A 24,893-nucleotide genomic window follows, 5' to 3' on the forward strand; every position below is an offset into this window, starting at 1 on the left:
TCCAGGGAGGGAGTTAAACGGGGAAATACTTCCCAGATATATAGTGGTTCAGTCAAAGCTTAAATAAATCCATCCTAAAGTGAAAACAAATGTAATTCTCTCAAGCACATTTTTTTAGAAGATTGCTAAAACTAATATATTTCTAATTAGTGGTTTTATTTTTATTTTTTCATGTTTTATTGTTTATGCTATTACAGTTGTCCCATTTTCCCCCTTTGCCCCCCTCCACCCTCCTGACTCCCACTTCCATAGCCAATCCCCACACCGTTGTCCACGTGCGTGGTCCTTCATGTAGGCTTTTTGACTAATCCCTTTGCCTTCTTTCATCAGTCCCCACCTTTCTCCTCCCCTCTTATAGCTGTCGCCAGCCTACGAACTGAAGATTGATGTTTTTAACAAGTATCCTGAATGGAGCATTCTTTATTTCCGTCGCTCTACCTTCCAGGCACATCTAAAGAATAGGAGGTGCTGTGTTACAGTAGATAGAGAGAAGACTGCGCTTTGAGTCAGAAAAGCTGGAGTTTGAGTCTCAGCAAGTACTCAATTTATATAGTTACCAAGAGACTGTTATCTCTGTTCATAGCTTTTTCTACTCTCTGTTCCTTTATTTAACCTTCTTCAGGAAATGAGGTATTGAAATCAGAGTCCTCCCCATGGGGAGGGAAAAGTAATCTCAGATTAACAGGTAGTATCTGTGATAGTAAATACACGTTCCGAAGAATCAAATCACATCTGTTGGGCTTACCTGGTGATTTTCCTCTCTTCACATCACAGCCCGAGGGAGCCCTTCCTCCAGTGTACTTGTGGCTCAATCACTTCTTAAGCTGTTTGGAAAGACAATCTTACTATCTGAACCTCAGCAGCTCTCTGGCATGCATACAGGTCCACTGATTCATGAGCAATTCGTAGTGCATGGGCTGCTGCCCTCCTTCCAGGCCAACAGCGCAGGACACACCCCCTTAGACAAGGAAAAGAGAAATGTACTTTCTGCTGACTCCCCCTCCCCCTTTGAGTCAACATCAGCCAGGTAAGAGGAAGCAGTTCAGAGCTCAAGACTTGATGATTCTCCTAGCAGACACAGACAAATTTCTGAAACCATAGAAGGAAAATGCTCTAGGAGAATGAGGAACACTTCTGTCCTCAAACAGTTTTCTACAAAATGCTATTCTGTTGAGCTTCATGTCCAGCCTTGGATACCTGGGGTCACACCCCATAAAGCAAAGGAAATGCAGCCCTTAATCCATGATTCCAAAGAGGAGAAGTGGGTAGTTCCACTGGGGTGAGGGTAGCGATAGCTATTATTTTTTCTTTTCTGACCTTCTTACTACTCAAGGCTAAAGAATCAACTTGCTACTTTTTCAAACAAAGGAACCTCAAACTTCCTGGTGGGCTAATATGGGATAAAGGCAGGCAAAAGAGAGCAGCAGTGTGCACATTTGCCCAGCGTGAATGTTTTCAGTATGTTCTTTATCCTTAGAAAACCTCAAGCTAAATCTTATTCACTTCTTTAGTTAAAGGCATCTTCCTTTCTAAGGAGTCAACCAATTTGAAAAGTAACACTCCAATTTTACAAATGACCTGAGGCAGCTTACAAGCTAATAAATAAAATAAAATTAGATTAGAATAGAAATAAAGGAACACAAGCCATAAAAGTTCTAGATAAAAAACAAATTATAAAGAGGGAAACTATAAAAGTGGAGAGTCAATTAAAAAAAAGAATGCACATAAAAACCTATGAGATAGCTATAGTGTTTTATAAATTTGAAACTTAACTCTAGGGTTTGAGCTTCCTAGCAGTCAAATAAAAGGGGAAGCTGATCAGGTATATTGTTCATATAAGATAAGGAGAAAATGGTCCTTGGAGAACAAAATTCTAATCGAAATTGCTTTTTTTTAGAGTGAACAGCTAATAAGACTGGAGCCCATAATTTCATGTTGAAGACATTTAATGCCAAGTAGCCTTTAACACAATATGACCCTCTTATTTTCAACACCAGGGCCACTTTGTCTATATCATAGCTCTTCATAATCAGGTCTGGATCTGGTCCAGTGGAAAGTTTTCAAGAGAGCAAAGCCTACTTGCCAACTCCTAATGTTCACGGGTGTCAACCATTGCATCTTTGTCCATCAACCAGCCCGGGCAAAATAGAGTTGATCTCATAGTTTAGTCAAGTTAACTCCATTCTCCTCATGTGCCTTTGCTGCTGGGTTTTGCCTGTTTTCAGAATCCACCAATTGTAAGTGGAGACCAAATTTTCATTCAATACCAAGGGTCAAGGGCTTCTAGAAATATATACTCTCACGCAACCGATCCAGTGCCTAAAATTCAAGGATCAGATGCCATCTTTTCAGTGCAGTGCTGCCCTTTTCCTGTGGTCTCTATTAAAATGCAAGTTCATGTAGAAGCACAGAAGTCACTGACACCTTAGTGGGAGTGTGTTTATAAAATGTAACTAATAATTTAGTACTGACTCGGGAAGAAAAGTGGCTGTGGAACTGAATGGGGCTGGCGGAGGAGTAAGGCGGTAGTGGGGCAGACAAAATGGCTAATCAGTGTGGAGCTTAAGGTGCCAAGAGCTTGAAACTCAGATGAAAACTCTGTTACTCATCTCCAGCTCACTGTGTTGTGAAGCCCAGCAATGTCTTAAGGACTGGCATATGGCCCACAGAACCAAAAGGATCCCTACAGTTTCTTATTAGACCAAAAAAGTGTAGCAGATACTAGAAAATGAGGCAACCAGTAAACATCAATGTTTTCATGAGTATACTGGTTGGGATGACAATCTAAAGCCAAACAAATGAATGCATTTAATAGTTTGCTAATTCCATATTTAATAAAAAGAGACCATAGCATGTCCAATATTTAGGTTCTTTCACAAATAGGGTGTGCTTTTGCATTACTGGTGACTCACCAAAGCTTCTTACTCACCCCTTCTAGTTTCCTCCTGATAATCTGTTAATGCTTGCAATGCTGAATTTCTTAATATTTCCTGGTTAGGTTTTGGGGCTCCCCAGTCCCTGCAGAAGACAGAGAGCACAGGAAAGCAGCATGGGTTTGAGCACTATGGAACATTGTGACATGTTGCAAAGAGCCCAAGGAAGGCTAACCTTCTGCCATGGCAGAGCTGATAAAACATTGCTCCTCTGGTGCAATTGTAAAGCTCCTTCTGTCACAGAAACCCTCATACACTAACCTGTGAAGCAAGAGCACAGTGCACACCTGAGCACGTGAAGGCAGCTAAATCAATGCGTTTGGGTCCATCTGGTCTCCTTCCCATCTCTTTCTCTGGTTATCCTGACCACAGAGCTTCCTTGCCGAGGCCAGGCCCAGCACCTGACAGATGCCACAGAAGAACAAGAAGGAAGACCTGGGGCTGAGGAAAACTTCATAACTTCCAACTTCATCTGTTTGTGTTGGATTCCTGAACGGTCTGATCACTTGATTTCCCAGCAAAAGAGCAGAGTCACAGGAATAAACCACAACAAACCTGAGGCCCAGCAGTAAGGAAAAGGCAAACATAAATATGTTATTGGAACTAGTTTTCTGAATCTTCTCATGTCAGCCAAGTTTCCCTGACAGACTACTGCGTGTGAGGCAATATCTGAATGAGACAGATCAGCCAGTGACCCAGGGGAGGACATGAGCCGACCTGGGGAGATGGACCCGGGTGGCACTGCCTGTCCTTGAAAATGCTGGACATTCTTTGATTTTGGCCTTAGAGAAGTGCTATTTCAGGAGCTGCAAAAACAAATGGCCACCTTGAATGATATGATGATTCAAGGGTGCAATAGGCCCTGAACTGTTTCAGATGGCTTTATTCCAAAATTGTGAAATGATTAAATTCAATTAAAAAATATTTCAGGTAAAGATTTTAAGAAACCTGAAAGGAGGAGTAAAGAGGGGAACAGTTAAGTGTAAAACGTAAGTTATAGTGAGAAGGTTTTCCTAACTAATATGATAAGACCGTCAAAACTGATGTAATCTCTTAACACACAGGACTTAATTAGGATTTAAAGAGGTGAGTAGCAAATTATTAGACTATTTGAGGGCAAAGCTTGGTCAATGTAACATAGAAACTCTTGGGGGTGGGGAGGTGATAATAATAATAACGCAATTATTATTGCATAATAATTATATTGCTATTTAGCATTAAAATAAAGGACATCCAAATGAACAAAGGGAGAGTTCACAAAATGTAGAACATCTATTCTTATCTGTATCAGAGATAAGTGTAACAATATACAAACACGAGAGCTGGCCTGGACGGCAAATTAGAGAAAGAAGTGAACTACCAAGCACTTCCTATCAACTCACATTTACTGAGCACTTATTGTGTTCCAAGTAGTGTTCTGAGCAGTTTCCACATGCTTTTATACTCCTGGCAACCTATGAGACAGTTACCACTATCATCCTCACTTTATAGATGAGGAAATCAAGATCAAGGCACCAATGCAGCCTGACTTCAGAGTCTGTGTTCTTAACCTAATCTCTATTGCTTCTCCAAGTCAGATGGGAAATACAAATAGAAATATCCAACCCACATGAAATAACCAAAGAAAAGTCAAAGGCAAGGCTGTGACTCAGGTATTAACAAGGCACAGCATTATTATCATCTGAACTTTTCATAACGATTTGGAGAGCCATCAAAACCCTACAGAATCCACATTTCCATTTCATTCAACAAGTAAGCTTCAAAAGTCACTCAACTCAAGACCATGGGTCAATTTAACAAAGGGAGGCCAAATGTATAGTATTTAAATGTCAGAGATAACGAGAGGAGAAAGCCATGGACTATGAAAGTAATGAGTTTTGTTTGTTTGTTTGTTTGTTTTTTCATTTTACCTGTCTTTACAATAAGAATTTTATACAGCATGAAAAAGCACACCCCTCCACGCTCCTTTGACCTTCCTGGGGTGGGTGGCATGAAGTTCACAACCACAGTCAACTGAATACATTCCCCATGTTCAAATGAGGCACAGAATTCACATGGGGTCAGGGCAGCCTCAGTGGAGAAGTTCAGTCTGATATACCTGCTTCTACCACACAGGTTCTAGAGTTCCAGAGCCTTAAAAGCAAGATGCATTTCTCCACAGCTGGCCTAAGGCAGCAGAGAAAAGTAACACAAATGAAACTTCTGGAGAACAGTCATAGGCCTGCTGGATTAGACTCTAAAACCCAGCAGAGTGTGTCACTCAGTGCCCCAAGGGTGCATTCCTGTGGATGAGAAGCTCACCGGAACAAAGTAAATCTGATTCTGTCCCTGGGCACTTTTTCTTTGACATTGTGGCTGTACTCAAATTCCTCGGAAGGACAAAAATCTGAAGAAGATGTGGCCTGAGATTAAGACATTCCTTTTACTTAAGTATTGTTTTTTTTTTTTTAGCAAACCACCAATTAACCCCAGGGCCTCGGAATGTCCTTTAAGCAAAGGGAGACATCTAGTGGCGAAGATTCACAACATGGAAGAAAGAGGTCAACTGTTAACTAAATCACTCATCCTACCTGCCAAGTCCTCCAGTAGACCATTACCTTCCAAGTCCCACAGTGCTCTAAACCAGATAACCGCTGAGACCCTGAGCTACTTTGTTCATATGTTTGGTAGAGATTCAACTTTCAATGGAATTCATTTATTCATCCATTTATCACTCAACAAACATTCATTTATATTAAATGTCTACTAGGTGCAAAACACTGCTAAGCCCCGGGAACCTCAAAAATCTATAAATACTACCTTCAAGGATCTTAAAGCTTAACAGAAAGACTACGCCACCAACAATCAATTAAAATACATTGTGATAAGAACTGACCACATTATAGTATAGCAGCCCATAAAAAAGGCATATAAATGAATCTTTGAGAATGAGCGAAAGAAATATCTAAACCACAGGTCTCAAACTGGCACCCTATGGGCCCCATCTGGCATGCAGATGTGTTTTTCTTGGCCCATGCAATATTTTTTAAACTCTGAATTAGTTCTTAACATTTAAACATTGGGGGATTTCACATGAAAATCCAGATTTCCGCTTCTTTTGAAAAATGGGAAGATCTGACAACACAGTTTCCATTGTCTTGCCCAAAATTTACTTATGTCAATGAATTTGGGGCAAATTTCACATGAACAAGGTACAAAACTCAAATTACAAAAATATATTTATTGAAAACATAGTAAGACTTCTGGTAAAGATGGTCACATAATCAGATGACTTACCTCTTTGCACAACCACATCTATATCACAATTAAAATAGAGAACAACCGTCAGCTAGAACCATCAAATATCGAGCTGAATGGATGTCTGACAACTACGGGATTAAAGAAAACACATCCATCCAGATTGGTATGTCAGGGGGGCACAGACTAGGAATGGGTTGGTCCCTCGTCCATCTGTGGTGGATAAAAATTCAGGAGGGATATCTCTGGAGCAAGGCCTCCCCAGCCCAGGGTTCCAGTGCCAGGAAGATGAGTCCCCACAATTTATGGCTGCAAAAGCCAGTAGGGATTGAGTAGGTGGAAGAAACTGCTAGAGCCCCAAGCAGTTCCTCTTAAGGAGCCCACACAGACTTACCTACTCAGACTCACTCCTTCTGAGCTCCAGCACCAGGGTAGCAGCTTGAAAGGCACCAGTGGTATACAGGGAGAAACTGAAGTGTCTGGTATCAAGGTGAGCAGAAGCCATTGTCCCTTTTTTAAACCCTCCCCCAAAGAACCAGCAAGCTTGTGCCATATCTGAGACTCCATCAACCTGGCTAATACTATTTTACCCACCTTGGAAATCCCCAGCGACTCCACCCCACCCAACTTATGGGCCCACCCAAGCTGCTTTTCCATATGAATGGCTGGTCTTGGCTCATGCTTCACAGCTTCCTAAAACCTATCAAACATGCAATAGCTGGCGTCAGTGAGCCCCAAGCCAGGTATTAGCAGCAGCCAATTTAGATTCACAGCTTTGTTTCACCTGGGAACCTCCAAGCCCAACGCCAGTAGCAGCCATCTCAGATTGCTTTATAGTTCAGGAAAGGTGCCCCAGGCAAAACACAGGTTGGGGGCTAAACTTGGCTGCACCACCAAAGAAACCCCAGGACCAGCGCACCCAGTGGACAGACCACTTTGGAACACCACCACCCTGCACCTGCACAGCTGATCCTCCACAGAGGGCGGACATTGGTGGTAAGTGGTCACAGCCAGTCCTAGCAGATGACTGGCCTGGGTGACTATCTCCCATTGATCTGCCAAGAGCAACCAAGGCTCAACTACAAGAGGAGGCTGTACTCAGCTCACACAAAGGGCACACCTTGAGTACCCAGCCTGGGTGAAAGGGGAGACAATGCCACTGGACCCTACAGAACACCTACTACATTAGGACATGCTACCAAGACACGGAGTCAAAGCAGCTCTACCTAATACATAGAAACAACACAGGGAGGCTGCCAAAATGAGGAGACAAAGAAACATGGTCCAGATGAAAGAACAGATCAAAACTCCAGAAAAAGAGCTAAACAAAATAGAGATAAGCAATCTATCAAATGCACAGTTCAAAACACTTGTTATAAGGATGTTCAGGGAACTTAGTGAGGACCTCAACAGTGTAAAAAAGATCCAGTCAGAAATAAAGAATACATTAATTGACATAAAGAACAATTTATAGGGAAATGACAGTAGCATGGATGAAGCTGAGAATCAAATCAATGATTTAGAACATAAGGAAGCAAAAAACAACCAATCTGAACAAGAAGGAAAAAAAAAAAGAATCCAAAAACAAGGATAGTGTAAGCAGCCTCTGGGACAATTTCAAGAGGTCTAACATTTGCCTCATAAGGGTGCCAGAAGGAGAAGAGAAAGAATAGGAAATTGGAAATATATCTGAAAAAAAATAGTGAAAGAATACTTCCTTAATTTGGTGAAGGAAATAGACATATAAGTCCAGGAAGCACAGAGAGTCCCAAACAAGATGGATGCAAAGAAGTCCACTCCAAGACACGTTATAATTAAAATGCCAAAGGTTAAAGATAAAGAAAGGATCTTAAAATCAGCAAGAGAAAAGTTAGTTTCCTACAGGGGAGTTCCCCTAAGGCTGTTAGTTGCTTTCTCAAAAGACACTTTTCGGGCTAGAAGGGATTGGCAAGAAATATTCAAAGTCATGAAAAGCCGGAACCTGCAGCCAAAATTGCTCTACTCACCAAATCATTATAATATGAAATGTTAAAGGGACTTATTTAAGAAAAAGAAAATCAAAACTGTGAATAATAAGGTGGCAAAAAGTACATATCTATCAACAATTAAATCTAAAAAACAAATTAGGTAAACAAAAAGAGACACAGAATCATGGATACAGAGAGTATTTTGATGATTGCCAGATGGGAGCAGGGTTGGGGAATGGGTGAAGAGGTGAGGGGATTAAGAAGTACATATAGGGAGTTACAGAATAGCTATGGGGATGTAAGGTACAGTATAGGAAATGGAGTAGTCAAAGAATTTATATGCATTACCCATGGGCATGAACAAAGATGTGAGGATTGCCTGAGGGAGTGGGAGGTGATGGGTCAACAGGGGCAAAAGGGGGATAAATCAGGATAACTGTAATAGCATAATCAAGAAAGTATAATTTAAATAAAAAGAAAGAAAGAAAACTTAAGTCTCTTCCTACTCTTGTTCTGCAGCCAACACATCATCATCTACAAAGGCACCCGCTGCTACCAGTTAGAAATTGTATAAATATATATCCTTCTCTCACACCTTACACTAATATTAGTTTCATCTGAATTACAAATTTTAAAACAAAATATAAAACTACGAAGATACAAGGAAACAAGGGAGTTGTTGCTGTTGCATTCCTTAAATAATTCGCTGATTTAAAACAAAACCTTTCTAAAGTAAAACCATAACCCAAACATAGCCAAAAAAAAAAAAAAATCTGTCAAAATTGAAAAAAGTTTTGACTACATAAAAAGGAGGAAAAAGTCTTCATGGTAAAAAATATATTTATATACAATGAGCAGTATCCAAATATATATAATTACCTGGGAAAATATTTTCAATTTATATCATTAATGATTCTTTTCTTAAATACGAAAATAGTTTTTATAAATCAGTAAGAAAATGACACAATTGCTGAAATAATTTTCTAGGCTTGGGTGCCATGTCAGCAAACCAAAACTTTTTAGGTAGCTTTTATATCCCTGTAAATGCTCCACTTGATCAGAAATGCACTATATTCAGTCAGTCAATTCCCAGACACCAAGGCAACCTTGGCTCAGTGCTTATTTCCTTGTTCCTTCTTACCCCAGACACGGTCGACTATGTGGCCCCAGCCATATCAGATAATTTATATTTTTCTCTTCCTTGTTCTTTATTCTTTATCTTATGAAAGCATCTTATCTTTGGCCCCATTTTGAAGTTCTCTGAATAAAGACTGTGTGCATCATGAAGTGTTAAATAAAGTTTGCCTTCTTTAATCACTTTTAACACAACCGAAGAGACATATGGACAAAGGGATATGAATAAACAAAATAAAAAATAAAAATAGTTCTAAAATCTATACAAAGCAAGAAGACATCTAGTGTAACTTGAAAAATGAAGAATAAATAATTGATAAAATATTATTTTTCATGGCCACACAGTACACATGTTCACTCAATGGCGTCTACCACTCCCACTGACTAGTACAGTGAAGTCATCATTTTTCATGCATGTACATTCCAGTCCACTCTCCTTGGCTGCCAGGTTACATTGATGTCACACAAACCATTCTCGTTATATTAACAATGGTTGGACTTCTTCCAGACAGACCTCATATGTTCAGTTCCTAAGTAAGCATTGTTACTGATAATTGATAAAGGAGGACAAACAATGAGATGAGCAAAAGTGAAAAATATATTTTTTGAAGAAACACCCAATATAGCATTTGTGACTAATGAATTGGAGTCCAACTTCTGTAAGGTATAATATTACACATGAGTTATTAACACATATATACGGAATTCTGATCAAGTAAAACTTATCAAGGTATATGTGTGTACCTAGTTTATAGATTTTTAACCATGTGGCATCATCTTCTGCTTATGTAGTCCAGAACTTTCAAACTAACAATATGGAACACTAACATGGATGCTGAGCAACTAGAACATTCCTACATTGTTGGTGGAGATGTAAAATGGTACAACCACTTTAGAAAGCAGTTTGGTGATTTCTTATAAAATTAAACACCACGTGCCCCAGCAATTACACTTCTAGATATTTTTCCAAAGAAAACAAAAATAATATATCCACATGAAGAGGTGAATGCAATGTTTATAGCAGCTTTATTCATAATAGCCAAAATCTGGAAACAATCCAAATGTCCATCAACAGGGACAAACAAATTGAGATATAGCCATACAATGGACTACTACTCTGGAAGACAGATAACATTCTTATCAAGACACCTGGGCCTGTAAGCTATAAGGACATTATGCTCTATAGAAGAACAATGTTGTACAAATTCGATGTATGAAGTTCCTTGGTTTTAATCTTTACTCTTCCTACAAGTTCTCCATTGCTCACTGCTTTGGGTTACAGTGCCTCAGTGCTGTTTTAGCAGATGATAACTGCAATTTTATTCAACGACTAGATAAGCACTATGTTAAGTACTGTCAGAGACCCAATAAGTACACCAGGTTCCAAGATATAAGGAGCTGACACTTTTCATGGGAAACAGCAATAATACACTTTTTTAAATGAGAAAAATATTAGATATTAAAATAAACATTTTCAATGCCTAATACCTGCTTACATTCAATAAAAACAATAAGAAGAATAACCATAATAACATAAGGACTTCAGTAAAAGCTTAAGATGTGTCGCACTTTCTGATCCTTTCTCACTTTCGTAATTGGCACAAAGGGACATGTAATGGGATAGCCCATTTGTCCTCTGATGTCAAATTTCAGAGATTAGGGCTCTATATTTGACTTTCCTGCTTATCTTACTTAATAAACCATTGTGGTGCTATCACATATTAAATATTTAACCCTTTGCTGAACTTTCTTTTTCTTCACCATGGAGGAGCATCTCATGTAAGTTATTCTAATCTCTTTAAAAACTTCCTTTAATTTGACTTAACTTTAATTTTCAGACCTCAAAGCAGACTCTTATTTGCAATAGTATCAAACTTAGTACTTCTTTCACATATTCTGTAAGCCTTTATTCATAAATTTGATCAAACACATTCTCACACCTACATTTTGCAAACTAGATGTCTAATTTGTAATTTATCATACATAAAACCTTTTTTATAAAAACTTTTAAACAAAAATTCACTTAAATGTAGTGAATTTAAAAAGAAGGTATAAATTTTATCTTTTTAAATCTATATGTTTTTTTCTTCTGGTTCCCTCACACAACAGCTTACAGTTAGGCAGCAGGCCAGGGTTGGAATAAGATACATAAACATGGGAAAACAAATTAAATGGCCCATCAAATGCCTGAGCAAAGCAGTACGTTTAATTTACCAAGTGTATTAGTCAGGGTTCTTCAGAGAAATAAGATCAATAAAATATATGCATATATGTATATAGATAGAGATTTATTATGAGGGATTGGCTCACATGATTATGGAGACCAGCAAACTGAAGAGCCAGGGGAGCCAATGTGTAAGTTTCAGCTGGAGTCTGAAGGCCTAAGAACCAGGAGAAGCTGATGTTTCAGTCCAGACCTGAAAGCTGGAAAACACCAATGTCCCAGCTCACTCAATCAGGCAGCTGATATTCTCTCTTCACAGGCTGGTCAGCCTTTTTGTTCTGTTCTTGGCCTTTTAACTGATTGGCTGAGGGCCACTCACATTAGGAAGGGCAATCTGCTTTATTCAGTTCATGAACTCAGATGTTAATTTCAACCCAAACACCCCACAGACATACCCAGAATAATGTTTACCGAAATATCTGGGCATCCTATGGCCCAATCAATTTGACACCTAAATTACCCATGATACCGAGCTAACTAGCCATAGACTGTCCAGCCCAGAGTTCTCTAATCTATAGTTATAGCCTTTTTTTCAATGCTGCTCTTCAGGGCTCCATGTAATTTTCACCACTGTCTTTGAAAATCATAACATTGTACCATTTTTGAAACCTATCTATTTAACCAATCACAGAGAAAAATCAATGAGGTGTTAGGCATTACAGAGAAGCCACTAGTGGGTCAAAAGCCTGCCATTCTTTCTCAATGGTGTGGAAACTTTCTAGAACTTCACCTAGATCATCTTGTCTATCCTTATATCACAGATGACTCCTAGTCCTTGGTAGATGTCAAGTAGTTGAACATACAGCACATGAAGAACCCCATACTAAGCCCAACAGCCCCCAACAACCTTGACTAGCTAAAACAATGTACAGACCCTTCGGACTCACTCAGCAAGCATCACTACTGGTTTACCATGACCCAACGTCTCATGAGGTCTCCAAGGGCAGCATCTATTCAGTGAACACTTAGGAATGGGGGATACACTGAGAGTTACTAACATAAGTTCTTCTAGTCATTAGGGCACTTTAAGGTGTTGGCTTGCATACTAGATACAGGAAACAAAATCCGAAGAAAATAAAGGGAGATTTTGCTAGTAGTAGACTGTTTTGGGTGGTCTTTGGGAAGGAGGTGTTATGATTCACAGAACAAGTTTCTATACTAAGAAACAAGGAGAACTGCCTTTCAGAGAAAATGTGAAGATTCATCTTTTCCTATGGGAAAAGAGGGGCAGTGAATTTTCTTCAGGCATAACAATACCTGTGCAGTTCTGCCACCAACTTATTGAACCTGCTGACACAGCTTTTCCATGTCGTTGTCCCACAGCAAACACACCACAATGTTTCTTCCACCCACTCATCCGCTTTGCTACCTACTCCTTCTTAGGAGACACAAATAGCCTTGAATGAAAATAAATGAGACAGTTCCAATAATTTACTTCACCTCCTAACTTCGCATTTATGGAACACATAGTAGTGCCAGGAACTTTGCATATATTTTCTCAATTAAATTTCACAACAACCACCTATGATGGGTTTTTGTTTTGTTTTGTATTTTTTTCTTTTGTTTTTTTATCATTTTGCAGATGATGAAACTAAGGCTTTGAAAGTTAGTTGGCTCACCCAGGGTCACACAAATAGTGGAAAAACTGTCTCTGGAAAACAGGTCTGTTCACTTATCTTTAAATTATGCCTTAGTGTCTTTTTGACCACATTTATAAATCAGCTTAAGTGTATGGTTTAAAGAAAAATTTATAAGAAGTTTGTGACTTTTCAAAGCATGAAGTCCCCAGCACCACCACCATATGCCCACTGGACCTATCAGTTAAAAGAAATGCCACATCAAAGGTTTTATTTGGATCTCAGAATATAAATTTTAATTATTGCCTTAGAATATTAAAAGGAGTTCAGCCATTTGAAAAGGATGCAATGGAGGCCTTTATGTCTAGTTTCTTTTTGACTCTTCAGTCATAAGGCTGAAAATAAATTTTTCATTTTTTATTTTTTCCAGCTTTATTGAGATATATTGACATATAACATTGCATAAGTTTAAAGTATATAGTGTGATGATTTTTTACATATATAGTGAAATGATTCCCACAAAATAATTTTATTTAATTAACAGAACTTGAGAGCCAATGAAGAGGAGTAGGGAATTGGAGAGAGTTTCTTCTATTAGTGATGGACTTAACTGGGCTAAATACTAGTAATTCCCACTCTCAAGGAACATACAGATTAGTATGGCAGGTTTCATTACAGCACATTTTTTTCTAACATTAACAGAATGGCTAAGTGATAGATCAGCAGATGCACACAGAGCACTGACCACCTAACCCACATCTGACCACAGGAAATATAGATTAATTGCACGCACTTTGCCAATCAAACTCTACTCGCTATTTCTTCTCAGAACACCCTTTTGGCTCTCCTATTCCACCATGAGAAGCAGTATAGTGTAGGAGTTAAGAATCAGAGCTAAAGGAACTACTTAGGTTTGAATCCAATTTCACTTAATCAGCTGATGATACTGAACAACGTATTTCACCTCTCAAACCTCATTCATAAATCTAGATCAATTCATGCCTCCCTCATAGGTTTGCTGTGAAGATTAAATGGGATACTATATGTAGAGTGCTTTCCTTTAAAAAAAAAAAAAAAGAAAAAAAAAGTTAGTTTCCTGGAATGTCCATTTCCCTTATCTCCATCTCATCAAATCTTAGGGAGACTTTAAAGCCCAAATCAAGTTATCTGTCCCATGGCTACTTTCTCCCTGGCTATTTCAGCTCTTATGAGAATGACTTCCTTGAAATAATCAACACCACACACTTAAGTGTTGGATTATAGACATTAGACCCCAGTAATTCCTGCAAAGGAGGTGGTGGCACGTGGGTGCACTGAGTTGGGTAAGAGGCAGACAGGCAAGCACTATTTCCACAGTGTTGCTCACGCTGGTCCAGGCTGGCCAGATTGCCAGAGTGTCACAAAGAGGGGACCAGAGAGAACCAGAGACTGCATTTCTACTTTAGCCTCCTTCCCCCTCAACCTCCTTTCTAGCTGTATAACCTAAGGTAAGATCAGGCTTTGTCACTTTATCTATAAAATGGGTTGGATCCCATTATCCCTAAAGTCACAGAGATAGACCATATCCTAATGTAAGACCTCTTCCAGCTCCACCTCTGAGATTCTCCTGGAACGTGTGGCCCTGGGAGTGGGAGAGTCCATCACCCTGAGCCCCTGCCCAGGTGACCTGTATATCTGGCTACACTAGCCGTCCATTCCCTCCGGGTGAACAGGACATGTTGTTCTTATTTCCCTGCACTCCCTCCAAAATCTGGAATCTCTCTGTAATCAGGCCATGAGCCAATAGCTACTAGCACCCAGGCTGCCAGCAGGGCAGTGCCCAGGGCTCACTGATGTCAACACTGATGAGGAATGATTGAAGTTTGGCTCTGCCTGTCCCTTTCTGTGCTACCTTCGGCCAAAAGCCTACAGGCTGTCATCTGCTGAGCCAGGCAGTGTTAAACAACAACAGTATTCTTCCTTCCTCCCTGGACTCTCACCCCTCTCTCTGGCCACTGTCTCAAAGGAATTAACCAGCAAGGACCGGATAGCCCCTGTCATTTAGACTTCTTGTAAATGGGGAGGGTTCTGGGTGAGATAGCCAGCTTCTCCACTTCAATACTGGTCTGGTGACTAATCTCAAGGAGAAATGAGAAACAGACAAAACAGGGGACTGCAGACTTCCTTCAGCTGAAGAAGAGTTGAAGATTTTTGATCGAAGAGCCCTGACCCAGTGTGTAACCAGGCAAGGTCTGTCTGCTTCCAGGTCTCCCCTAAACATTGTAGGAGAAGATCCTTGGTGAGAGTGACCAGAAGGCCAAGGCCAATGCTGTCCCTCACACATAGTGGGAAGGTAGCTGTGCATGGAGGTCTTTATCAGGTTGTGCCTTCCTAAGGCCTTCTGGCCAGTCAAGGCTGATACCCAGCCCAGTATCCACTTGCCAAACCATGTGCCACATCTGCCCAAAGGGACTACCTTTTCTGATTCTCACAAATGCTCCATAAGGGGTGGCATGGGCCCTGTGTGCACTCATGTGTCTGTGCCTCCTAACTGTCATGCAGGTAGTTTTGCAAATAGAAGATCATCCTTAAACCAGCTGCCCTCCTGCATCCTTGCCTCCTGGTGCCATGACTTACCTCTCCTTCTTTTGTTCTTCCTCCCCCGCTTCCCAGTCATTCTCCACTTCCTCATCCCCTTTCCCATGCCTTCCTTTTTATCCTCTCCCTTTCTCCTCTTCCTTGGTCCCTATCTATAGTCAAATGCTGGATGGGCAGATTCTCCCTAAATCCTCAGAAATATTCTGGAAAGAAGTGGACAGGTAAAAATGGAAGGAAGCCACAGAGAAGAAAGTCTTTGTATTTAGAATACAGGATTTTATTCTTTTTCTTTTTTTTCTTTTTTGCCTTGGGGTTAATGGCAGGTCATTCTGGGAGATGGCAGAAAATATCAGAAGGGTGGATTTAAGAAAGGTTGAGCAGAAAGAACCTGAAGAGGTCATTTAGTTCTGTCCACAGAAATTAGCAGGCACAAATGCTGAGAACTAGCATACCTGAGTTCTATTTTCCTTCCTAGTTGATTGCTGTGATTGGCAGAATTACTCCCCCTCCCAATCTGAAGATGTCCATGCCCTAATCTACAGAACCTGTGAATGTACTACCTTTTACATGACCAAAGAAACTTTGCAGAGGTCATTAAATTTAAGCTCAGCTTTACAGCTGACCTTAAAATAAGGAGATTTTCATAAATTATCTGAGTGGGCTCAATCTAATTACACAAACCGTTAAAATCAGAGAACATTCTCCAGAAGAGGAAGCAAGAGAGAGCAGCAGAACAGGAAGTGAGAGCAATGTGAGGTGAGAGAGGGACTGTCACACCAGCCCCTGGCTCATAGCCAAGTCCTACAACCACAAGAAAGGGAATTCGACCAACAACCTAAATAAGTTTGGAAGTGAGTTCTTCCCCAGAGCCTTCATTAAGAACCACAGCTCTGTCAACACCTTGAATTTAACCCAATGAGACCCATACAGGTCACTAGACTTGTAGTAATGTGTTGTAGGAGCAACAAAAAACAACTGCCAAAGTCATTTGAGAAAGTCAAATAATAATAATCTCTCTTATTTCTCTGACCTTCTAGGCAAATATTCTAAATACGTGGACCTGAGAATATGTTCCTCACAGCTACCAAGCAGTGAACTATGCTTGCAAAAAGTAAAATAGCAGACCACACATTCAAATTAGTTGTGTTGTTAGTACATAAAAGTCAAATACAAATCCATCTGCAAAACTTATAAATTCAAATTGCTAAAGTGTTCTCTAACCAAAAAAAAAAAAAATGTAATTTTATCTACAAAATATTAACAAGCACTAGAAGCACCTGGTAGAGGGATTAAAGAGGAAGTTACTTATAAAAAGTGTAGCATTTAGAGTTTGGATTGAACTGGAGATATCAAATATAAAGTATCCTTTGAAGGATCTTATCTGTGAAGAGAAGGGAAGTTTTGGGGAAGAAGGGGGTAAAGACACAGGTTAAGGGGGGGAGTTTATACAAGATTAGGGAGACCTGAGCATTTTTATTGGACATGACAATTAAGCCAGTTGATAAAGAAAAGGACAATACAATACAGAACAGAAATAACTTGGAACAAGCTCCTGGAGGAGACATTTGGATGAAGAACACAAAAGAAGGGTCCAGCAGTCAACTAGAGAAAGGCTGTCTTTGTCTGAAACTGGAGGAAAAGAGGGAAGTGTGGGGTGGGAGGTCCTCAGCCTCCTCTGGTGGGTTGGAGGCAGTAGGTCTGCAGACAGAGAAGGCTTGCAGGGAGTGGGGAAGGGTCAGGAGGGCAGATGTGGAAGACAGCATGACTATTGTCATGATGATTGGAATGAAACCCCCTAAAGAGTGAGAACATTCTGTTCAGAATGGAAAAGGAATTTGTTCAGGCTGCAGGCCCTAGAGGTGACTTTCCTCTGAAGAGATAATCAACTTACTTGGAACTTCTTTTGCCCTTTATTTTTTCAACTTCTGCGTTCATTTTAATTAAATTGTCTTTTATTCTTGTAAATAATCAAGGAATGGTCTGGATGAAGCATGTCACAGCATGCCAAACAGCTACACTCATTTTTCCCTGCGGATCAAGTTAGCAGCCACCAAGGTCACATCAGCACTCCGTCTATCCCAGCGACACAGCTCTGTATGGTGGAGAATTACAGCAGGTCTCGGGTGGCGATCGTAGAGGGTGTTAAGGATCCTTGTGAAGCAGACAAGGTTCATGGTACTGGGGGCGGGCCTGCTCTGTAACAGTATTGTGATGGAGAAGCTCTGACAAAAAGGCACAAGGTCTCCTTTGGTGACCAGACCACAGGGCTGAGCAAGATACTATCTGCACTGGTCAGCCTCAGAAAAAAAGACGGTTCTGGAACAATTTGGGCAGGAAGACAATAGAATTCTTTATTTTTTTTGGCACAGGAATGAATAAATCTTTATCCCTAATGCAAAGCAGGCATTAAATCCAAGGACAATAAATGGTGAGGCCAGCATTCCAGGAACAATCACAAGCTTTCTCTGTGTGCTCACAGTGAAAACAGTCCCACAGGGCTTCAAAGAGACATGTGGACTTCTTTTTTCTCTTCTTAAGTAAACAAAATTAAGAAAGAACAAGCACTTCCTACAGCTGCGGATGCCCAGAATTTCTCCCTACCCTATCCCAACCCTGACCCCAACCCAAGGATCCCTCATCCTTTCTGGCTTAAAACAGCACATACACATAGTGACCTTGAGGTTGAACTTAAAGTTATCTGGGTGCCCTCTTTAGGAGCCAATATTAAAATAATTATTAAAATATTTTTAAAAACATAATAAACTTTCCTAACCCCTTGCATGTTGCGGCACTGTTCCTATTCTTTGAAGATAAATATGTATTTCTTTGAACAAAACCCAACATTGATCAGGTATGCTTATGAAAGAGATCAACTTGGGCGAGGGAAAATCAGATAGTCCACACTGAAAAAGTGTGCATTGGGATACTTTGAATTACAAGCTCCTTAATAAGGTTTAAAAACTAGTTTTTACTTAAATAAATTCATTTGTTCTTCCAGTACAAAGGGGCATACCAGTATTTCTTTAGCTCAGCTTTCAACTCCTGAAGGAGAAGCTTTACGCTAAGAACTAGCCTGAAAAAAAGTTGGTACCAGTCAGGATGGGACCTGGAGTCAGCTGTCCCTTTGTTTTCCACTTCTTGCTAGGCTGGCAGAGCGCCATCCCTATAAAAAGTCTTGTCTTTGTAGAAGCCAGCAAGGCTCTTTGTGGAGTCACCTCTTGCCACTTCCCAGAACTTACTCCTGAGTCAGGGCATTGCAAATAAAGTTTGCTCCACATCACACGATCCTCTCCTCCCACACGCATCCCTCCTTGAGTCTTGTGGTTTACATATTCCCACAAGGTCAAGTCAAGGACATTTGGTCACATGAAGTTATGGAAACAGCACATGTAGGACCAATCATGCAACAAACTCAGAGATTAAAAATTCCTCCAATTCCATGTAGGGTTCACATGGGACTGTTTCCCTTTGACAGAATGCTATTCTTTTCCCAGGGCAAGACCAATGTGTGACCAGTGCTTTAGGACAGAAAATTCCAGTTCAGTTCCATGAAAATTTTGCCCTGGACCTACCATCTTCTAAACATGAGGGTCACAAAACAAAACAAACAAACAAACAAACAAGAAAACAGAAAACCAGGGATGGGCTTCAAGGAATTCACAATACAGACAAAAGACAGGAAATACACGCACTTATGAAATAGTTTGCTGATTAATTAATTCAATCAACAATTTCTTTAGAAGTATCTACTTTGTGCCAGGCACTGTACAAGATATTGGAAAAATATCAAATAAATAAGGCTTGGACCTGTCCTTGAAAAGCTTGCAGTCTGGCAGATGGAAACAAACCCATCAGTAAACATAAGCTCCATTGATGGGGAACAGGTCAGGGCCAGTGGTGGTGGGACACTGTTAGGGGCAGAAATAACTTGGACATTCAGTAAATGCTATAGGAGTTCATTGCAGAAGAGATGAACAAAGGCAACCAAGACCAGGGGAAACTACATGGAGCGATAAGATTTGATGTGACTCTTCAATAAAGGTTAGGATTTGGAAAATTACAGGAAAGAGGTGAGGCCATTCCAGGAAGACCCCTTAAGATTATGAGTAGGGTACTTCCCAGGACAGAGAAGAGACAGCCACAGCTGGAGGGGATTACTATGCATACTCACGGTCTTTTAAAGTGCAGCAAAGGATAGGACCCCACACCAAACCAAATGACGACTAAAATATAACGCAGACGTATGCATAATTCTCCCAGCTCTGTCACTTATTTTCTCTATAGGGAAAGGGGAAAAAAATCTCCCTTCCTTTCTCTGGTTCTTTTTGACTGTTTGAATAATCAAATGTACATGAGACGGGTTGACTGGAGAAACTCAAATTTAATTTCATGCACACAGAAAGCCCACACACATGAGCGAGTCAGAGATAGAAAGGGAAAATAAAGTAGTATGACATTCTGAGCTAAGGAGGAAGTAAGGCACCTTGGGGCTTCAGAGAGTCATTGCAGGGTGTAAGAAGAGCAGATGCCCAGTAATCAGGAGTTTGCCCCATCATTATACATGGGTCGACATACGTTTATCTCTGATAACCTAATTTGAGTTCTTCTGTGTAGTTAAGGGGATGGGTAAGAAGTTTTTGTTGAGCCTGCAGGGTCTTGGTTGCCTTTAGTGCAAACTAATCTGCATACCACAGAGGCACATCCTGGGGTGACTTGTTCTTAACCCCTACAGCTCTATATCCTTGGACCAATTATTTAGCCTCTCTGAGCCTCAAGTGCCTTGTTTGCATGATAGTGCCCACTAGATAGGATTGTTGTGAGGACTGAGTTCTACATGAATTGTGTTAGAACAGTGCCTGACACATAGTATGTGCTCAATAAATAGATATGATTATTAAATAAAGAGAAAGTACAGGGAGATATGATAATAATGCCTAACATTTATGGAGTGCTTACTATTTTCCTGGGAATGTACTAAATATTGTACAAGCATTATATAATTTTATGTACACCAAAATATTAACAAAGATATCTCTGGGTAGCGGAGGCACCAAGAGATGACTTGGAAAAATTTCTCCCCTACACTGCCCAAAACTTTCATTAATGCCTGTTCCAGGTCAGTTACCTACATGCAGAGCTTGAGACAGGGATTCCAGCACAGGGAGCTCTCAGGAGAAAGAGAGAGAAGAGGATGGGGCAGGAAAGGAGCTAAATAAGGATGTGTTCTTACTAGGAATAGAGCTTTAGCCTAAGCCCATGGGAGCATGGGAATGTGAATTGTACCATAGAGTTGATTCTGCCCTGAGGCAAGGGAACCATTTATTGTACCCATCAGTCATTGGCTGCAGGCTGCCCTTGGGTTGGGGATGGTGGATGCATCCTTCTTTGTGACTGCAGCCACCCAGGGCAGGGAGCAGCTATGAGCTCTTAGCAGCCCACACTCAGAGCAGCTGCAGGATGGATACACACTGGCTTGGTAAAGGAATCCGGGCTCTGCCAGCAAGCCAGCCCAAACTTAGTGGCGAAAACAGTAACAATCATTTTCCTTTGAAATGTACAATTTGAGCAAGATTTATCTAGATAAATTGTTTCCGTGTTACATGGAGTAGCTTAAAAACTAAGGGTACCTTGCCTGGGTTCTGGAATCATCTGAAGACTCACAGCTGGCAGTTGGTGCTGGCCGTCCACTGGAACACCTACACCTGGCTTCTCCATGGGGCTGCTGAACCTCCTTGTGGCTCTGGATTCCGAGCACAAGCATTTCAGGAGAAGAAAGGCTTGGCATTTTTATGGAAGTCACAAATCATCAGTTCTGCCATACTCTATTCATCTATTTATTGAGGTGCTCATAAAGGTCCACTCTAGTTCAAAAGGAAGTGCTATGAGCTGAACATTGAAGCCCTAATGCCTACTGTGATTATGTTTGGAGGTGAGGGCTTTGGAAGGTAATTAGGTTTAGATGAGGTCAAGAGGATGGAGCCCCACAATGGGATTAGTGCCTTATAAGAAGAGTGCAACTTTCTCTCTCTCTCTCTCTCTCTCTCTCTCTCTCTCTCTCTCTCTCTCTCTCTCTCTCTCTCTCTCTCTCTCTCTCCTATGTGAGCATACATAAAAAAAGGCAGCCATCTCCAACCTAGGAAGAGAGTTCTCATCAGAACCCCACAGTACTGGCACCCTGGTCTTGGACTTCTCAGCCTCCAAAATTGTGAAAAATACAAAGTCTGTTGTTTAAGTTATGCAGTCTATGGTATTTTGCTATACAGCCTGAGCTAAAATGAGAGATGTATTAGCTTGCTCGGGTTTCCATGAGAAAATACTACAAAAACAATGGTTTAAACAACAGACATCTATTGTCTCACAGTTCTGGGGGCTGGAAGTCCAAGATCAAGATGTTGGCAGGTTGCTTTCTTCTGAGGCCTCTCTCCTTGGTTAGCAGGTGACCACCTTCTCACTGTGTCCTCCCACGGTTGTGTGTGTGTGTGTGTGTGTGTGTCTGATGTCTCTCCCTGTGTCAAAATTTCCTTTTCTTGTAAGGACACCAGTCATTTGGGGTTAGGGCCCATCTTAAAGACTTCATTTTAAATTAGGTAATTATCTCTTTAAAAACTGTGTTTCTAATAAGGTTACATTCTGAGGTACTGGATGTTAGGACTTTAACATATGAATTGGTTGGGGAGGGGAAAATGATTCAATCTACAACAGGCAGGAAGGAAAACAGAAACCACCATCAATGGGCCAAGGAACAATGTCACATCTAAAAAGAGTACACAGGACAGTCACTCGCTTACCTCCTTCCGCCTGTGTCCAGACGCCGGAGCCAGCCCCGAGCCAGAACGAGCGAGCCTACCGCCTGCGAGATGGAGCACCCGCAGCTCGACAGCATGTCCCAGGATTTGTCAGAGGCCCTGAAGGAGGCCACCAAGGAGGTGCACGCCCAGGCAGAGAACGCCGAGTTCATGAGGAATTTTCAGAAGGGCCAGGTGACTCGGGAAGGCTTTAAGCTGGTGATGGCCTCCCTGTACCACGTCTACAAGGCCCTGGAGGAGGAGATTGAGCGCAACAAGGAGAACCCGGTCTACGCTCCTCTCTACTTCCCGGAAGAGCTGCACCGCAGGGCTGCCCTGGAGCAGGACATGGCCTTCTGGTTCGGGCCCCGCTGGCAGGAGGCCATCCCCTACACGCAGGCCACCAGGCGCTATGTGGGCCGACTCCAAGAGGTGGGGCTCAGGGAGCCCGAGCTGCTGGTGGCCCACACCTACACCCGCCACCTGGGTGACCTGTCTGGGGGCCAGGTCCTCAAGAAGATTGCCCAGAAGGCCTTGGACCTGCCCAGCTCTGGTGAGGGCCTGGCCTTCTTCACCTTCCCCAACATCGCCAGTGCCACCAAGTTCAAGCAGCTGTATCGCTCCCGCATGAACTCTCTGGAGATGACCCCTGAGGTCAGGCAAAGGGTCATCGAAGAGGCCAAGACCTCATTCCTGCTTAACATTCAGATGTTTGAGGAGCTGCAGGAGCTGCTGAGCCAGAAAGCGGAGGACCGGAGCGCCTGGCAGGCACACGGGCTTCGCCGGCGGGCTGGCAGCGGGACACAAGCCTCGACTCCCACGGAGACTCCCAGCAGGAAGCCCCAGCTCAGCGTCCTTTCCCAGGCACCCCTGGTCCGATGGGTGCTCACACTCAGCTTTCTGGTGGCCACGGTTGCGGTGGGGTTTTACGCCATGTGAATGCACCTGCGTCGGCTCCCGGGGCCATGGACTCTCCCGGGGAGGCCCTCTTTCTAGAGAGGGAGAATCTTGCCTGGCGTCCTTCCCTTGGGCAGGGGGAGCGGTGAGCTCCCCCCCACCCCACGTCCCCCTCTCTCTGGCAAGGAAGGAGTCTGTGGCATCTTCCCAATCAAAAAGCACATCCAGCCAATGACCTGAACTTCCAGAGTGGGACGAGGGATCCTGCCCAGCCCTCAGAACACCCCCTCCCCTGTTCCTGCATCAGAGCCCAGAAGACGTGGCCAGAGGTAGCAGCTGTCCTGAACCTCCACATGCCCTGAGTTGGCCGCCTCCTTGCTGACGGGCCATGACCACTTCCCGGTGGGCCATGGTGATTTTCACATAAATGTGCGAAGATGTTGTGTCTTGTGTTTGTCTTGTTTTTGTTGGAGCCGCTTTTTGTTGCCGGCTTGGCCTGACTATGGTATTTTGTTGTATTCTGTTCTGTTTTTATAGCAGGGTTGGGGTGGGTTTTGAGGGGGTGATTAGGTGCCGAGGGAGATGTTTAACCACACTGTGGCCTTGGTCTCTAACGTTTGTGTGAAATAATAAACTGCATTGCCTGAAAAAATAAATAAATAAATAAAAATAAAAATAAAAAGAGTACACAGGATGGGATGTATTGTGGGACCATCTTTGGAAAATACAGTTTGCCTTAGACACAAATATCTACTTCAGTGTTCTACCCCATAATCTTTAATAAGCACAAATCTCAATTTAAATAAAATATTTTGCAAATAAAAATTTAACATGTCTTCCTAGTTGTCACCTTTCAACTAGATGGATGTCCTTAAGCTCTTTCTACACAAACATTCTGAAGCCACCACTGTCTCTGGGTGATGGAGTTACAAATGCTCTATAATTTTAATATCAATATGAAGTCTTATAGATAGATTGTGTATTATATGGAGTGCACAGATTTAGAAAAAGCATATTCTAAAAATAATGCACTGCCCTAGCCAGTGTGGCTTGGTTGATTGGAGTGTTATCCCATAACCACAGGGTTGCAGGTGGGGCATATACCTAGGTTGCTGGTTTGATCCTCTGTCCGGGTGGGTACAGGAGGCAACCAACGGATGCTTCTCTCCCTCACCGAAGTTTCTCTCTCTCCCTTCCTTTTTCCCTTCCTCCTTCTCTAAAAGCAATGAAAAAAATTGTTCTTGGGTGAGGATAAAGAAATAAATAAACTACACTGATAGGGATGTGGCATTGATAAAGTAATGCTTAAACTCTCAAAAAGATTCTGAATTATAACTAAAAGGTTGCTCCACCTACTGTATTTCAGGACTAAAGTTCCCTATGTTGGGAGATGGTTACCTTAAAAAATTGTTTTTATTGTTTTTTTACCTTATCAGAAATTAACACATGCTACAGCAGTCACTATTGCCTCCACAAAGTTCCCTATCTTTTCTTTTCAAGAATACTTTATTCTTTTTATTTAAAGAATTTTAAAGTTAGGACTACATTTAAAAGAATAAAGT

The 24,893-nt window shown here is 41.6% G+C and overlaps 1 protein-coding gene and 1 pseudogene across 10 annotated transcripts in view; one reads left to right on the plus strand and one right to left on the minus strand.

The window, feature by feature from the left end:
• ADGRF1 (adhesion G protein-coupled receptor F1) overlaps positions 1 to 7,087 on the minus strand; it is a 46,783-nt gene extending 39,696 nt beyond the window's left edge. For 2 of the 10 annotated variants that reach the window (XM_090282551.1, XM_090282549.1), the window contains exons 1-4: positions 6,565 to 7,072; positions 3,221 to 3,488; positions 2,930 to 3,018; positions 746 to 824 (exon numbers count right to left, since the gene is read on the minus strand). The gene's annotated coding sequence lies outside the window, so the exon portion shown is untranslated. Of the gene's footprint in view, positions 1 to 745; positions 825 to 2,929; positions 3,019 to 3,194; positions 3,489 to 6,564 lie in introns of all 10 variants that reach the window. The other 8 variants (XM_090282547.1, XM_090282544.1, XM_090282553.1 and 5 more) reach the window with 6 other exon arrangements.
• Positions 7,088 to 22,430: 15,343 nt separating this feature from the next.
• LOC150007101 (heme oxygenase 1 pseudogene) lies at positions 22,431 to 23,774 on the plus strand (annotated as a pseudogene).
• Positions 23,775 to 24,893: the final 1,119 nt, after the last annotated feature.

This window comes from Furipterus horrens, unplaced genomic scaffold, assembly GCF_987537825.1.
Source record: "Furipterus horrens unplaced genomic scaffold, mFurHor1.1.pri manual_scaffold_6, whole genome shotgun sequence".
Lineage (NCBI taxonomy): Eukaryota > Metazoa > Chordata > Mammalia > Chiroptera > Furipteridae > Furipterus > Furipterus horrens.